General features: G+C 40.0%; 1 long non-coding RNA gene across 1 annotated transcript; it reads left to right on the forward strand.

Annotated features, from left to right (window-relative positions):
• The first annotated feature begins 9,683 nt into the window (after positions 1-9,683).
• On the forward strand, positions 9,684-14,952 carry LOC309711787. The gene is made up of 3 exons (XR_014278104.1): positions 9,684-9,748; positions 9,841-9,965; positions 14,611-14,952. It is a non-coding gene; the product is annotated as an uncharacterized lncRNA (long non-coding RNA).
• Positions 14,953-15,919: the final 967 nt, after the last annotated feature.

Here is a 15,919-nt window from a genome sequence, read left to right on the forward strand (position 1 = left end):
CTGATGGTGTCTGTATGGTGAGAAAATTGCTTTGTCTTCATTTAAACTATAACACTCAGTTTACCAAATTAATATGATTGCATTGCAGCTTTTCCTTTCGTTCCATCTCTGTGACTCTATTATCTGTAGGTATTTTCAGAAGGAGCTGTTGTCTCCCTGCCTGTTATCTCCAGAGTTTATTGATGAGGTTAGGATTGATTATCTGCTGCTCTCTTATCTTAAACAAACACATCAGCTGTTGTTCTGTAGTCTGTCGCCCTGCCAGCTGCTACAGATCACAGCTATAATTAACAGGCAGAGTAAAAAATAATTTATATCAAAGTTAAACAATCATTACAGTATCTGTCTGCCTTGGAAGCTATAAAAATAAACTCTTCATTAAAAAAAAAAGAAAAAAAAGAGGTCTCATTGAACAAGACTGTCCTCCCTTGGAAAAAAAATGTTGTGTTGTTTGTGCAAACTCTTATTACAACACATAGCTGTTGTTTGTTTTTTGTTTTTTTAAAAAAGATAAGTGACCTTTAGAGGTTGTGTGAAAAGGGGCTGCTGGTGATGTGGCGTCCAGGAGGCACAATGAAGCACCCTGGTGAATTCAGCTTAGTGCTTTAGTGTTGTAAACCTACCCAAAACAAATCCCAACAGCAAGTTAAAGGGGAACTTGAAAATCAGGTGTTTGTGCAACCAGCAACATGTCTACCTCGTAATAACAACTTTCTCTGTAACCCTGGGAGGTCTTAGTTATCAGTTAGATAAGGAGTAACCCCTAGATAAATATGTGCTAAAGGAGTATTTTAAAAAACATGTTTGTATTGTTCTCTGACTGACAGCTTAGGCTTATTCTTGGTTACCGTACTTAAACATTCCAGGGATACAGTGGGAATATTTCCAAATTTAAATTCACAAACTGTTTCATGGAGAGTAAACATAAAAGAGAATGTGTGTGTGTGTGTGTATATATATATATATATATATATATATATATATACATAAACATGTATGTATATGTATTACTGATATATCACTATGAAACATTGTCTATTTAATACAATATAACCTCAAATGCTTACTTAAACCTATATTAAACTGGTGGACATGGACAGCTGGAGACCTGTTACACTCTTTTGACATGTGAAGTCTGCAGCCTGGGGAGCACGGGTAGCTGTTGCATTACAGTGTTAAGTCCGTGCAGTATCAGAAAACAAGCCGGCATGTGGACATCTACGTGGATTCTTGCAATAACTGTTTGATGATGAAAATTACATCACTGGGATCTGAGCGGACCCACGGATGCAGAAAGTATAATGCCTGCTTTAGATAAATGTCAGTCTGAAGTTTGTTGCCACCAAAGGGCTGTGACCGCTGTGATAAAAGGAGACCTATTCACATAATGTGCTCCATTTTTTAGTTTCTTCATTAGTGATTTTATATTCTTGGTTTGTACTACATTAGATTTATGGTTTAAAATAATTTCTGTCTTAGACTGTCTGTGGTGTAGCTTCTTAAATCATGTCTTGTCTCCCACAAGCCATTTTTAAGACAACTTTCTTTTGATTGGCTGCTTCTAAAGAAATGTAATAAGGGAGGGGCTTCTGTGCTCACAGCAGATGATATCTGCACTCACTGACATCATGCAGTACAAAGAGTAGAAAGAACTGTGTGAAATTGAGCTTTGGGAGCAGAGTTTTATCAACAAGGTTTACTGAAAAAAGCTGCATTTAAACATTGGTGATAAGAGAATCCAACATTGAATTATTTTTTTTACAAAGTGATTCAGGCAAAATTTCTCTCCTGGTCTGATTAAATCTTGCAGTTATAGTTCTGTTGGACAGACCAGAGTTAATGGGTTCTGTGGGTGTTTTGGGGCGAGGGGGCAGGGGGCACCCCTTCTTACTAGCATTCATTGAGCCACAGTAAACAACTACACTGTAACATAATTATGCAGATGACAATATCACCATCCTAATTCACCAGGTGACAACTGCTCCATAGATTATCTCCGCAAGGGACAAATAAAAGGGATGTGCCTGAAACACCTCTTCTAGATGCAGATAAAACCAATGATTTAGCTGAAAAAGAAGAAAAATGGTGAGCGTTAACACTTACCTGGACTGTGCTCTCTGAAAATCTGAGACCTGTCAGACATCATGATGTAATCCTGAAATCAGAGATAAATTGGTTACAAAGTCTGTCATCTGAAAAAGAAAGCGAATCAAAAGATATATGCCCATACAGAAATGAGAGAAGCTTTTCCTATCCAAAAGCATCAATAGTCTGGTCTCCTAGAAAGCAGAGTCACAACAAAGAACAAAGAAAAATGAACATATAACAGAATTTCTTAGGTCTCTGCACTGCTTCAAATGTGTCAGAGCAGAGATTGAAATCCTGCTTCTTGTCTATAAATCTTGCAAGCAGTGGCTCGGGTCTTCTGAGGCACTGCTTGGTAAATGAGAAAACTTAAAGAGCTACAGTTTGAGCTGGATTCCCGGGCAATTCAAGGTGAACCTCTCCTCTTTATAGTATAAAATAATGCTGTTTTGGCCAAACTGCTGGGGTGTGTCAATTAGGCACAGGGTCTCCATGGTGCATGGGATTTAATGAAAGCGACGTTCGTCTGTCACATCCTTCTTTAATGTCTGCTCAGTTGATAATCATGAGATGTCTGACGCCACTGCCCCTCGAGCCTCTTAAAGCAGACTTCGTATGCCTCAATTGTTCTCTCTTAAGGCCTTCTGTATGAGAGCATAGAGAAGCTGACAAAAGAGAACTGTGTGTCAAACTGTGCTGAGAACGCGTTGCCTCTGCTCACTTCTCTTTCATGTTTCATGCAGCTCATTTGCAACTTTTGCATGTTGTAAACTTTGTCCCCTTGATCATGTGGTTCGTTACTGTTCCCTCTCTCCTGTGCATCTTTGCTGATATCTCTGGCTCTGGTTCTTGTTTTGCAGGGACTGACCTCACCACCCTGCACAATGTTTATTGTTTCTAATTCTCACTGCTCGTCTTTCCTCCTTTCACTCTCCTTTTACCACAGCCACTCGAGGCCATCAGATGTCCTCCCTCAGCCTGTTTCTCTTAAAGGTTTCTCACTCTTAAAAGGAGTTTTTTCCTCCTATCGTTGCCACGGGATTACAAACATTCAGTTTGTAATCCAGTTAAAATCTCAACCGAACTATGTAAAGCTCTGTGAGATTAGTTATTTTCATTATTTGAAAACTCCACTGACTTTAAAATCTGCTTAGTTTATTTCCTCGACTGCAAGCCTGTCTATAGGTAGCTGCTTTTACTTATCCTCCAGTTTAAATGATGGGGTACAAAATGCTACTTAAAAGGAAAACGAGGAGAGAAAGAACACGGATGTCAGGGCTTTTGTCAAGAAGCAGAGGAGGTTTCATAGTTTAATCCCATGGTTATCTGAGTGTAATCTCTCCTTTGTTATCTGGACTACTCCAAAGAAAAATGTGTCTAAAGTAAGTCTTCCAACTGGAGGAAGAAAAAACTACTGGAAAATGTGATTTCCCAAGCAAAGACCTTCTCAGACATTCAGCTTTGTTTCTATCTCTGGGCAGATCTCCGGTGGAGCTTTCAGTCTAAACTGATGTGCATTCTGGATCCTGTGAAAATTAATGTTGATGTTCTGTTTGTTGATCCCCTCTGAGAAAAGGTTAAAGGGATTGGACCAGATTTAAGCAGCTCTGAGTGGAGCGAGGGGGTCTGAACAGAGGAGGAGCAGCAGGAGGGAAGAGCGGGGATTAAAGGGGGATGTGAAAGAGAAGAGGAATGCTTAATGTCTTTATACCACTTTTCCATGTTCTCCTGTGACTTTAGTGCATTAATGCTCATGTATTGTTACATAAAGCCGATGTGCAAGATTCAGAAAAGGTTTTATAATCTAGTTTCTGAGCTGAGTAAACAACTTGGAAAAGGGAGAGTGGAGAGATAAATGTAATGAGGAGGAAACTGTGGTGAGCTTCTTATCTCTCCAGGTTCCTCAAACAACAGCTTTATTTGCTGATAGCAGCACTGCAGATAACGGCATTAACAGACACATTTGTATTTCTGTGCTCCTGGAGACTCTACGTGACACTACTTCAATCACAAAGACAAATTATCAGCTCTTTTAGTATGAATATGTTACCTCATTAAAGACTTGAAGTTCTATCTTTAAACGGAGCTCAGCTGAGCAGCAGCCAACCCAGGCATGGGCGGGGGTGAGAAGGGATCATGAGTTTGAAGCTGAAAACGGTGTGGATGTTGAATGTTGTCAGTGCGTATGCCCCATGGGTCACATGTCAGAAGAGAAAGAGGAACTCCAGAGTAAGTTGGATTAAGTGGTAAAGAGCCTGGAGGGACAGATTGTACATTACATATGTAGGTGAAGGAAACAGAGGTGGTGAGGAGGTGTGGTTAGGTATGGTGAAGCAGTGTGGCTTCATGCTGAAAAACAGCACTTCAGATGTGATGCTTGCTTTGAGAGTCCTGGTGGATTAGGAATCTGCTCTGAACCCATCCTTGTTTGCTGTAGTGTCTCTGTGGACTAAGATGCTTGCATACAACATTGTGATCTGTATTAAGACTAGTGAGCAGGTGGAAGAGAACCTGGAGAGGTGGGGAATACATGTGTGTGAGTAAGAGGGAGACAGATGGATAGGTGAGGATGGATGGAGTAGAGATAGTGAAGGAAGAGGAGTTTGAATAGGAGGGATCAGACATCCAAAGCAATGGAGAGTGCAGGCAAGGTGGAGCAGGTAGAGATGAGTGTGAGGGGTGATGTGTGACAGGAGAGCAGCAGGAGAGAAAGATTTAACGATGGTTGTGACACCTGCTGTGATGTATGGTTTCCTAAAATTTTCAGTGGGAGTGAGCCGAATGGCCAGGACTAGAAATGAGTACATCAGAGAGACAGCTCAGGTTGAGGAACCTCGAGACAATGTTAAAAAGTCAAGGCTGAGATGGCTTGGACATGTACAGAGGAATGACAGTGGATTAACTGGACAAAGGATGTTGAAGATGGAGCTGCAATCCAGGAAGAAAAGAGAAAGACCACAGAGGAAGGTCATGGATGTGGTGAAGGAGGACATGCAGCTGGTATGACAGAAGAAGATGCTCAGGATAGGGTGAGATGGAAGCAGATGATGTTTATTGTGACCTCAAAAACGAGCAGCTGAAGAAAGAAGAAGAAGAAGAAGCCGGGCAGCAGCCAGTTTCTGCTAACAACTACAGGCTGCACACTGAAAAATTAACCTTCAGGCTGTTTACATATTCATCAAGTATGACTCCAGTGCTGGACTCAGAAGCTTGGACTTTAATGATATGGACAATGCAAAGATAACAGAACCAGAGGCCTGTACTGTGAAGCACGATTGAAATCTTAGTGAGGTAACTTCCAGTCTAAATTTTGGGTTATGAAAACAGGAGTACATCACCATGACAACATCTGTTACAGACCTAACCTGCTCCAGAGCTGTTTAAGATAAGAGATAGCAGGTACAAAACCACTGTCTACTGATGAGTTCACACCATGAGACACAGATTGAATCTCACACTTTTTTAGACTTTCTAATTAAAAATAATGAGACTTAGGTACTCGTTACTTCTCAGTTACATTTAAGCACTAAATCTACTTCGTTGTGTTCAGATTCTAAAAAGTATTTGGCACAACAAAACTATTTTGTTAGCTTTAGGCACTAAAATCTGTTTGGCTTGGTTTAGGTGCTAAAGACTAGTGGGAGGTGTTGTTGTATTACAGGCACCTGATTACAAGCATCTGACTGGCTTAGTGGGATCACTTAACCAGAGCATGCCTGACAGTCTGAGAGATTTTTGACTGTGTGTCTGACAGCTTCCTAGCATACACTGACAATGTTTCCACTATTGCTCACATTTCCACATGAACATGACTGATTACAAGGTACAAAACCAAGATAACTGATCTGGCATGAACTCAGACTGACTGCAGCTGCTGCTTTTCACAGTCACACAGTTTCTGATACTAAATTCACAGATGGTGTAAAACTTGTGGAATGGTCCTTCAATAACATTCAGTTTTATTAACTGATACAAACACACACGCGCTACTGTCAGCTGTTTTAATCCTGCCGGGGAAGTTTGCTCTCTTGTGCTGATCAGCTGTTTGGGTGGATTTGAAAAAAATTCATTGTTGCATGTACGTGTCTGACACCGTATCAGAGTTCTGTCATGCCTTCCATATGACTCACCTGCTGAGGGATTTTGTCAGCAGCCACACGCACATGAAAGGGGGTAGATGGCAGTGAGTCAGGAAATAATATATGAGTTCATCACTGAATAACAGTGAAAACTGTAAAACTAAACACACCATCGTTGGGTGGCGCGGTGGTGCAGCAAGAAGGTGGTGGATTCAAACCCAAACCCTCAGCTGGGCCCTGTGATGGACTGGTGACCAGTCCAGGATGGATCTACTGAATGTTTACAAAAGATGGACATGCCCAAGATGCCTTTGTGTAAACCTGCATCCGGCCGCTTTCAAACACTCTTGACCCTGCTTGAATCCCTGCTTAATGTTGTTGAGAAAATAAGTCAGTAAACAGGATTTTACAAGTTTTGTGACACAAAGTGGATGGTGGCTGTCAGCCTAAAAAAAAAGTTATATACAATTAAATTGCAAATAACGAGGCCAATCATATTACTTTCTATGACTACGCACATTTTCTATACAGAACAACAGGCAATAACAACCAGGTTAACCAATGTTTTACCACTTTGTGGCATAGATGCAACAAGGGGTTGGAAATATTTCTCAGGTGGCCAAATTGACACTATTACATCAGATACACACTAGAGATTTCTTAGCTGCACATCCGTGATGCAACTCTCCTGTTTTACTATATCCCAGCGTTATGCTAAAGAAACCAGTTTGTCACGACATAGTGTTTTATCCTGCTGTTTGCAGCCATCAGAAGGTGGTACGCTGTGGTCATTAAGGGACCAACAAGGTCAGTAGCAACACTCAGCTATACTTTGTGTTTAAAAGATGTTAAAATAGAGCACCAGTTTAGGTCACAGAGTGAGCAAGCACCCATATGCCAAAGGCTAAACGCAGCAGTCCATGTCTGACTGTGATCCAAGGCCCTTTGCTTGGTTTCTTCACCACTTTCACTAAACTATCTAATAAAGGCAAACAAACTCCCCCAAAATAATGTTAAATTGGTACTAAGGGGCCAGATGGATTCATGATTTCATGTTATTCTAACTGTATCATCTGAATGCCACAGCAGAAATCAAGACTCGTCAGACCAGGCGGCATGTTTCCTATCTTCATTTTTGCGCTGTGAGTTCATGTGAGTTGTGGCCTCAATTATCTGACAAGAGAGGCAACCAGTTTGCATTTCTGCTTCTGCAAACAAACAAGCAGACAGGCACTGAAGTAAATACACTTATACATACTTATTGTGTAGTTTATTAAATGTTTAGCAATAGTCTTTTTTTTAGCTGACTCTCAGCCCTCACACACACTCACTCTCTCTGTCTCTCTCTCTGTGTGTATGTAAAGACAGCTAAGCTGTGGTAAGATCCTGGTGCCTTTCAGTTAAGCCATGTGACATCTGCGTCTTCATGTCCACTGCTGAGTGTTGTCTGTGTAATCATATGACTGTGGACAGATGAATAGAAACAGAAAAATTGAAACATCCTGTTTGTGACCGGAGAGACTTTGAGTTACATAAACATCGTTAACGTCCATTAACTTTTTGGTGGTCTGAGTTCTGTCGCGTAGCATGATGCAACATATGTTTTGTTTCCCTAAATCACAGAAAAAAGCCCAACACACACAACAGTTTAATTCAGTTTTATTATATCCACAATTAACAACAGTGACCTTGAAGCACTTGATATTTGCAAGGTAAACACCCTACCATAATATAGAGAAAACCCCAACAATCAAATGACCTCCTATGAGCAAGTGTTGTGGCGAGAGTGGGAAGGAAAAACCTCTCAAGGAGGGGCAGCTGTCTGCTGTGACCGTTCGGAGTGAGGGGGGGAAAGACAGGACAAAGACACACTGTACAAGAGAGCCAGACTTAAACCCTCTTTCCCCGCGCAGCTGTTTATGATTTTACTGCACAGTTTCAGGCCTTTTCCCCCATTTGCAGCGACAGTAATTTCCCTGAAGTAAATACATTACGTGTCAGTCACTACTGTGCATCAGATCCCAACTGACAGACAGAAAATCATATGAATGTGATGTGCTTAGCGGTGTCTTTATTACAGTGAATGTGGGGAATGATGGCTCACATAATTCATCCACAGCTGGTAGTATGTGTTGTGATAACACTTTAATGAGTAGTAGGAGACTACATAGCTTTGCCAATCCTGAAAAGCTGCTCCACACCACCATGAACCAGTGTCTGTATCCAAAACGATATTTTGATTAGTTTTTGTCTTTTTACTTGAAAACATGAAGACACTCTCTCTCAGTGTTTTAGGTTCTAATTTAACATGCATCTATTATAAATATATGACACAAAATGCAATAGCGAAGAAGTCTTCTAAAAGTTCTTGAATCAATTTTAATTTGGTTCTGATTCTGCCAATTTCAGTTTTAAGTGATTCAGACACTACCTACTGCACTTTAGGACAGGAAGATGTAATACTGATGTTTGTATTGTGCTTGTGGTCTCCGTTTCATGAAAACAAACAAACTGGTGTGTATGTGTAAGTTTGGTGATGGAGTTTTTATTATGAATGAATGATGAATTTTTATGAATTATTATGTCTATTTTTTATGCTTAAGGACAACAGATGGAAATTAGTTCTTGGCTATAATCTGGTATGTTTACATTCATGTAATTTTTTTTTTTTACATTTATGTTCATTAACATGCACTGTCCTAAATAAATAAGAAGAAAAATACCTTTTAACTGATTATTAGCTAAAGTTCAACTAAGTTCACATCAATTTAAAATGAATGAATTTATTTACTAATGATGATGACAACATAATGTTTAATTAGCTTGTTAGCCGACTGCTGATTAAAGCTATTTTCAGCTGCTCCCTTATTCGCAGCGAGTCGCTACAAATCACTGACAAAATGAAAACAGAGTTATTATTGCTTCCCTTTGGGCGGCTGTGGGATCTCATATTCATGCTCCTGCTGTATTGTAGAGATCCCATTAAACAGCTTCTGCATCTGATTTAGGTTAAGGATTTGTCTTCTGTTCATTAAATCCAAAGAACCACATTATGTCCAGCACACAAGAGTTAAAATGAACTCCATCATTAAAATGTTGCTTATCTCTGTATATTATATTGTGTAATAATTTCAGTAGCAGACACTATATATCAGCTTTTGAGAGTTTCCTTTGTAATGCAGTGATTAATGTTTCTTTCTTCACCTGTCAGTCCTTTTAATGCTAATCCTGGCTGGTGGACATGATGATGGCTGAAAGGCTTTATTCTGCTATATGAAAAAGTCTTTACTTAATTCACAGACTGGAGTAAAGGGACAGAAGTAACAAGAAAGATGAATAACAACAAGCAGAGAGATCATTTTATTTGTGAAAAGAGGAAGCAACAAGGTGGAGATGAGTTAAAAGAAGAAGAGCATTGGACGGAGGATGGAGAGCAGGACAGAGAGAGACGATAAAACAGAGATGTGGAGCAAAGGGGAGGAGTTAAAGAGGAAATAAAGGCGAACTGGAAACAGAGGGCAGTGATAGAGGACAAAGAGGCAAAGAAAGAAAACAAAAGAGGAAAGAAGTGAAAAGAGCCAGCAGTAAGTAAACAGACTTTCAGATTTTATTGAACCCACACCTGAGTTTTTGTGGACTAGTGTTGCGTCTGCTGCTGTGTAATTGCTGTTGTCAGGTGATGAATGCAGCTCGAATTCATGACAAACAGAAGCTGAAGTCATTCTGGGAGCAGAGGATTGTTCAGCACAGCGAGCAGACGAGTGGGGAGGAGAACCGTATGAAAAACAGCGCTTTGGCACGGTCAGCAAATACAAAAACATAACAAGTTCTGGAAAGTTCCTGATCCAAGTGTGTAATTTCATAGTGCGAACCCTGATTAACATTCCAGATGATTTCAGGCTGGAAAATATTTGCTTTTTAAAGCCTGTCTTTGATGTGTTGGATAGCAGCAGAAGGATGACCTTTTGGAGTGCAGTATCCCTGATTTGCATGCATCCCAGGAAAACCAAGATGGATGAAGTCAGCTTGGTTTCTGCCCAATAGAAACAATGTGTGCTGTAAAAGCACTTTTTTAACCAAGCATTCTTTGCTCCTCAAACATTGTTCCTCCAGCCCAAACAGTCATTTTATTTCAGTGCCTAACACTGACAATACTGCATATCTATATGTTTCAGTTTTATTAATACAGTAACCCACAACAATATGCTGCAATGAGACAATGTATATATATATGTACAATATAATGTACAATATAAAATATGGAAGTAACCTCTTTGATGCCATCTCCTGGTTCCTGGCTTTTGGCCTCATCGGGTGGTGACCTCCATTGTGAACTAAGGTAGTTTGGAGCCACGTGTTAAGCAGCTGGGTTGAGAATCAGCATCATTGAAATCATTGAGTTTAATTATCTTGGGGTCTTGTTCATGAGTGAGGGGAGACTGGTACTCCTACTGAGCTGATGTGAAACTAAAGCTGTCAATTTACTGGTCGATCTACCTTCCTGACCTCACCCATGACCATGAGCTTCAGGCAGTGACTGAAAGAAGGAGATTATGGATATGATATCCATAATTGGATATCCATAATTATGGATACGGGCAATGAAAATGAACTTCGTCAGAAGTGTGACCTTGCACTTTAGTAAAGATAGGATGAGGGGCTTGGTCATTCAGGAGCGAATCAGAGTAAAGCACTTCTCGTCCACATGGAAAGGAGCCAGTTGTGGTGGTTTGGGCATCAAATACCTGATTGTCTCTGCTTATCATGGCGCCCCAATGAAGGATGATGAATGGATGCTATCCTTGCACTAGAAATAATAGTTTATTAAACTAACATTAATATCAGAGTACAAAAACGAGCAGCAACTCATCAGCTTCCGTCCAAATATCCATAATAGACAACATAAATGGAAATAAACCAGGGACAGATTTTGTAAACCTAAAAGAAAAGAAAGGTGCTGGGGCTAGCACTGCTAGCTTCAGGGCCCATTTAACATATATAGCCAGTTGTGTTGCACACAAAAAATGATGTTCCCACAGCTCTGTGCCATGTTTACTAGTGCTGAGAGTGCAAGTACTTAATGCAGTGTTCTTCTGAACAATAGGTGTTGATGGAAATTACATAGCAGAAGAACTGTATGATCAAACTGCATGTTAGGGACTTGAAACTGTATTTTTTTTATCTTGTGACTAAAAGGCATTCTAACCCAAACCGTACACCAAAAAAGTTTTCTAATGAAACTTGCTTATTTCTAAACACCCTGGACTACCACCAGCTGACACACAGTTCATTATACCAGTTAAATTCCAACAGATGCAAACACTTCACCAGTTGAAATGTGACATATTGTGTTGCCAGTCAAAGCTTGTTAGCATAGCTTCCATATTCCAACTGAACATAAGTTTGACAGCATGATGGGTGCTTCCATATGCTGAGATGTTACGTAATCAAATCTATATGAGCTTGGTGAAGAGCTTTGAGTCAGTGTTTGATGATGAGCAGCAGGGTCCGTGAGAGGCACAGAGGGAAGAAAAGGGCATCAAAAATAAACTCAATAACTGCCCTTTGTTCCGTCTCACTGCGTCATAACTTGATTAGTTCAAAAAATGGCTCGGTTATGTTTCCAGCTCTTCTGTCTGTCATCACGGAGAACCCTGAGAATGTTGATCAGAGCCAGTTTGGCTATATGTTTGAATCCTGCAGATCAGCGTGAGTATTTGAGGACAGACAACCAGAACGCAGCAGATTAACCAATGCAAGATGGCGTGTGCTGACAGATGAGCACAGACACAACAATATTAATCCATCAGCTAACATAGCCTAGTTCTCGCTCACTCAAGCACACTCACACAGACTCACACACACACTTCCTCTCTTTCTGTAACACAATTATCTGTGACAGCAATGACCGAAGATCAAGTTTCGCTGGATGTCTGCACGATTACTTTAAGCCTAGGAGTTATGGTGTCAGGGCAAATACTGGACTCTGATGCTCATCTCGGCTTCCAAACATAGAACACATCCTAAAAAAAACAAATGACTTTTTCTTCTTTCACACATTTTAAATCTGTGCTTTACACCAACAAATGGACCGCAGTGCTGCTGCTGGGGAGCAGCTCTTTCTGTGACTTGTGAGTTCAGAAAAATGTGCAATAAATTTTTGATTAAAATGTGAAAATCTCTCAGGTTATGAAACATTTATATAGTGTAAAGTAGTTCCTAACTGCACAGTGATATATAGCTTTATGTAAACTATAGATCTAAAGAACAGCCCTGCTGCAGAGGTACAGGATTAATAATCTTTCCGGGGTAGAATTTCAATACCTCCTTTATTTCAGGCAAAAGTAAAGTTTCATCAGCGCGTAGTCAGTCAGTGAATCACCTTGTCTAGACTAAAATATCATCACTGGTTAAATGGATTGCTGTGAAACCTACAGACAGGGATGCTTCTGCTCTAATGATCATTGGGATCATTAATCTAGAACCACAACAAAGTAAAAAGAAATTGTGAAACGTATTGATAACTATTGGATAGACCTCAGTCCTCGAGGGCCGGTGTCCCTGCAGGTTTTAGATCTCACCTTGGGTCAACACACCTGAATCACATGATTAGTTCGTTACCAGGCCTCTGGAGAACTTCAAGACATGTTGAGAAGCTAATTTAGCCATTTAAATCAGCTGTGTTGGTTCCAGGACACATCTAAAACCTGCAGGGACACCGGACCTTGTGGACTGAGATTGCCCACCCCTGGGATAGACACATTACCAGCTTGGTTATTCCCATAATGTGTACCATAGCAGCTTAATGTTTGATTGCCTTTGTGCGCATAGCAGCCTCCTGACCTGGAAAAACTGAAAGCAGTTCTTTCAATTGCCACTTAAATGTGGTTCTGGGATCAATTCCGTATCAGTGGTTGGATGTAGCTACTAGAACTATGATATTTTGGCTGAGTGACATTTTGGCTAATATTAGGTATTTGGCAGTATATCTGCATTGGCATTTATAGCAGCCAGTATATGAAAATTTAAAAAGTATTGTGTTGGATTGTTTGTATCAGGTAAAGATCCTACAATGATACAGAGAAAACTACAACAATCAAAAAGTTCCCTATGTGCAAGTGCTACAACAGTGACAAGGAAAAACTACCTTTTAACAGGAAGTAACCTCCGGCAGAACCAGGCTCAGGGAGGTACAGCCATCTGCCATGACCGGTTGGAGGTGAGGCGAGACGCAGTGGAAGAGAGCCAGAGATTAATAATGACTAACAATTAAATAGAGTGTCTGTTGATTTGACATAGTTCATTTACCATAGGGCACTCTGCAACCAGATGATCTGAGTGGAGCTGAGCATAGTGTAAACAAGTAATCCACGATTTTTGTGACAATAAAACATTATTATTATATTGCATTGTCAGAATATGTTATTAAGGACCTGTAACTACACATAAAATGTTAGAGAAATGTTCATACTTTGTGTGTCAGAAAGAAAAGAATTATTGAGCTACATATTGAATATTATATATCACTTAAAATCCTATATTATTGTGTGCTATGTTACCCATTGTTTGAAGGCCTGTTGGTGCAGCTTTATTAATTTGACCATGACCATTTTAGTTTTGGAGCATATTTGGACAAGAGGGTGAAGCACATCCATAAAGTGAAGGATTGTAGGAATGTTTGTATGTCTCTTCCTTTTAACCGTGTGGTGGATTGGTTACCTGTCAAAGGTAAACTGTGTGTCTTGCCCTGTGACAGGCGAGAGTGGCAGTCTACTAAAAAATCAGAAAGGTGACTCACTCACTTTTGGAGATAGCCTCAAGTGGCCATGTGAGGAACTGCAGCTGTTTTAAATACACTGCCATCTTCAAATATCCAACTTTACAATAGAAAGGGACGTATCTGTACAATCTGATACAGCAAATAGATGTTTTATCAAACAAACCCAAACCCCCCCAACAAAAAACGCATACCTGTCACAGCAATTCACAGCAGCAGTGGCCACAGCTATCTTTTAAACATACATACTATTTTTACTCAAAAATAAGTCTAAGCTTAAAAGCCATACTCTCACTGCTGCTCATTGTGTAGCTCACACACCTGCCACTGCTGACTCAATTGATTCCCCTGAGGTACTTGTTGCTGCCTTCTCCCTGCTGAGTTGAGCTCAGTGCTTCATTGTATGGAGTGACACGGTAAGAGCCTCAATGTCACGCATTAATGCTGAGCATACAAGATTAGTTTTAACAACATAATTGCATCGTTCACCTGAACTGTGACATTGCTAAATCTTGTGTCATAGTATTATAAACCACCTTAAAGGGTTTCTGATGAAACCCACACTCATATCTCTTTTTTAAATAGGTATTTTCATCGTAATCACCGGCTAATTCTTTACCTCCTCCTTGTTTTTCTCTCTCCTGTCATTGCTGTGAATGCTGCCTTCAGACTGAGGGAGCAGTGGGTCATCAGGTTGGAGCAGAGGAATCAACACCTGCAGAGTTTCTTCGAGGAGAGAATGAGACAAGCGCAGAAATCCCAGCAAATCCTCGGAAAGACCGATTCACCCTGAAACCAGCAGATAAGCCAGAAGGTGGTTAAAGAAAGAACAGCTGCTGTCCAGATATTGTTTATGGTGCTAAAAAATAAATGTGTAAAGGTCAGACCTTTACACATTTATTGTCATTGATTTTTATGAAACAGAGGAACTAAAACAAACAAAAAACAAAACTATATTCAATATAAATTAAATCCACTAAAACTCCATGAACACTGTTATACTTTATTGCTGCCTGGTGCCACTGCTTAGCCAGTGTCATGTAAATATGTTGAGGATACCATGCGTTCTTAAATAAGTAAATGTGATGTCTATATTTGCAGTAATAAAATCAAAAGATTAAAAATGCTTCATGTGTTGGCTGTTATTGATGCCCTGCATTGTTGAGAATGAACAGTACTGGGAATTAAAGAATGGCAGTGGGTATTAAGAATAACACAGTGCAGCTTCATCACAGAGTAAACTGGCATTTAACCACAGAGCTGAAGCAATGCACAGGGACATGGACATTAACCCGGGAGACAGGCAGGTTTTTAGTGCTAGCAGTGCTAATGCTGGCCACAAATGTCATCTATGGAAGAATGTTAATCCTAAATGTGCAGGTAATATTACAGGTAATCCAGTATTTAACCTCCATTAGACTGTGACCAGTGTTTACTGAGTTCTGTATTTTAGGTTAATGATTAGTTAGTTATTTTGTTTTATTTAAGTAACTAGAGAAATATACGTTTGCTCTTAACTCTGTGTTTTTCTAGTCTGGATAATTTCTAGTGCCAAAGTGAACAATGTATTTTCACTTTGGCACTAGTCTTTTTTCTTTTTTAAAATTTTTGAGCAATAGCAACTATTCTGTCTCAGAGTGATGCTGGAAAACAGATTCATGCATTTGTTACTTCAGGGCTGGTCTATTGTAATTAATTATTATCAGGCTGTTCTAAAAGCTCCCTTTGAAGCCTTCAATTAATCCAACGCACTGCAGTGAGAGTGCTGATAGGGAGTAGAAATGGAGACCCTATCCCTCCCATAGTAGACTTTGTTCAATTAGCTCATAGTTAATCCAGAATTGTACTAGTATAAGTACACAGCCCTGTAATATCTCAAAGACCTCGAAGTATAATGTTATCCCTTTAGAGCACTTCACTCTTAGACTTACCTCTGACAGAGTTTCCTAGAGTTTCTGAAAGTAGAATGGGAGGCAGT

The sequence above is a fragment of the Aulonocara stuartgranti genome, assembly GCF_965226115.1.
Source record: "Aulonocara stuartgranti genome assembly, chromosome: 7".
Lineage (NCBI taxonomy): Eukaryota > Metazoa > Chordata > Actinopteri > Cichliformes > Cichlidae > Aulonocara > Aulonocara stuartgranti.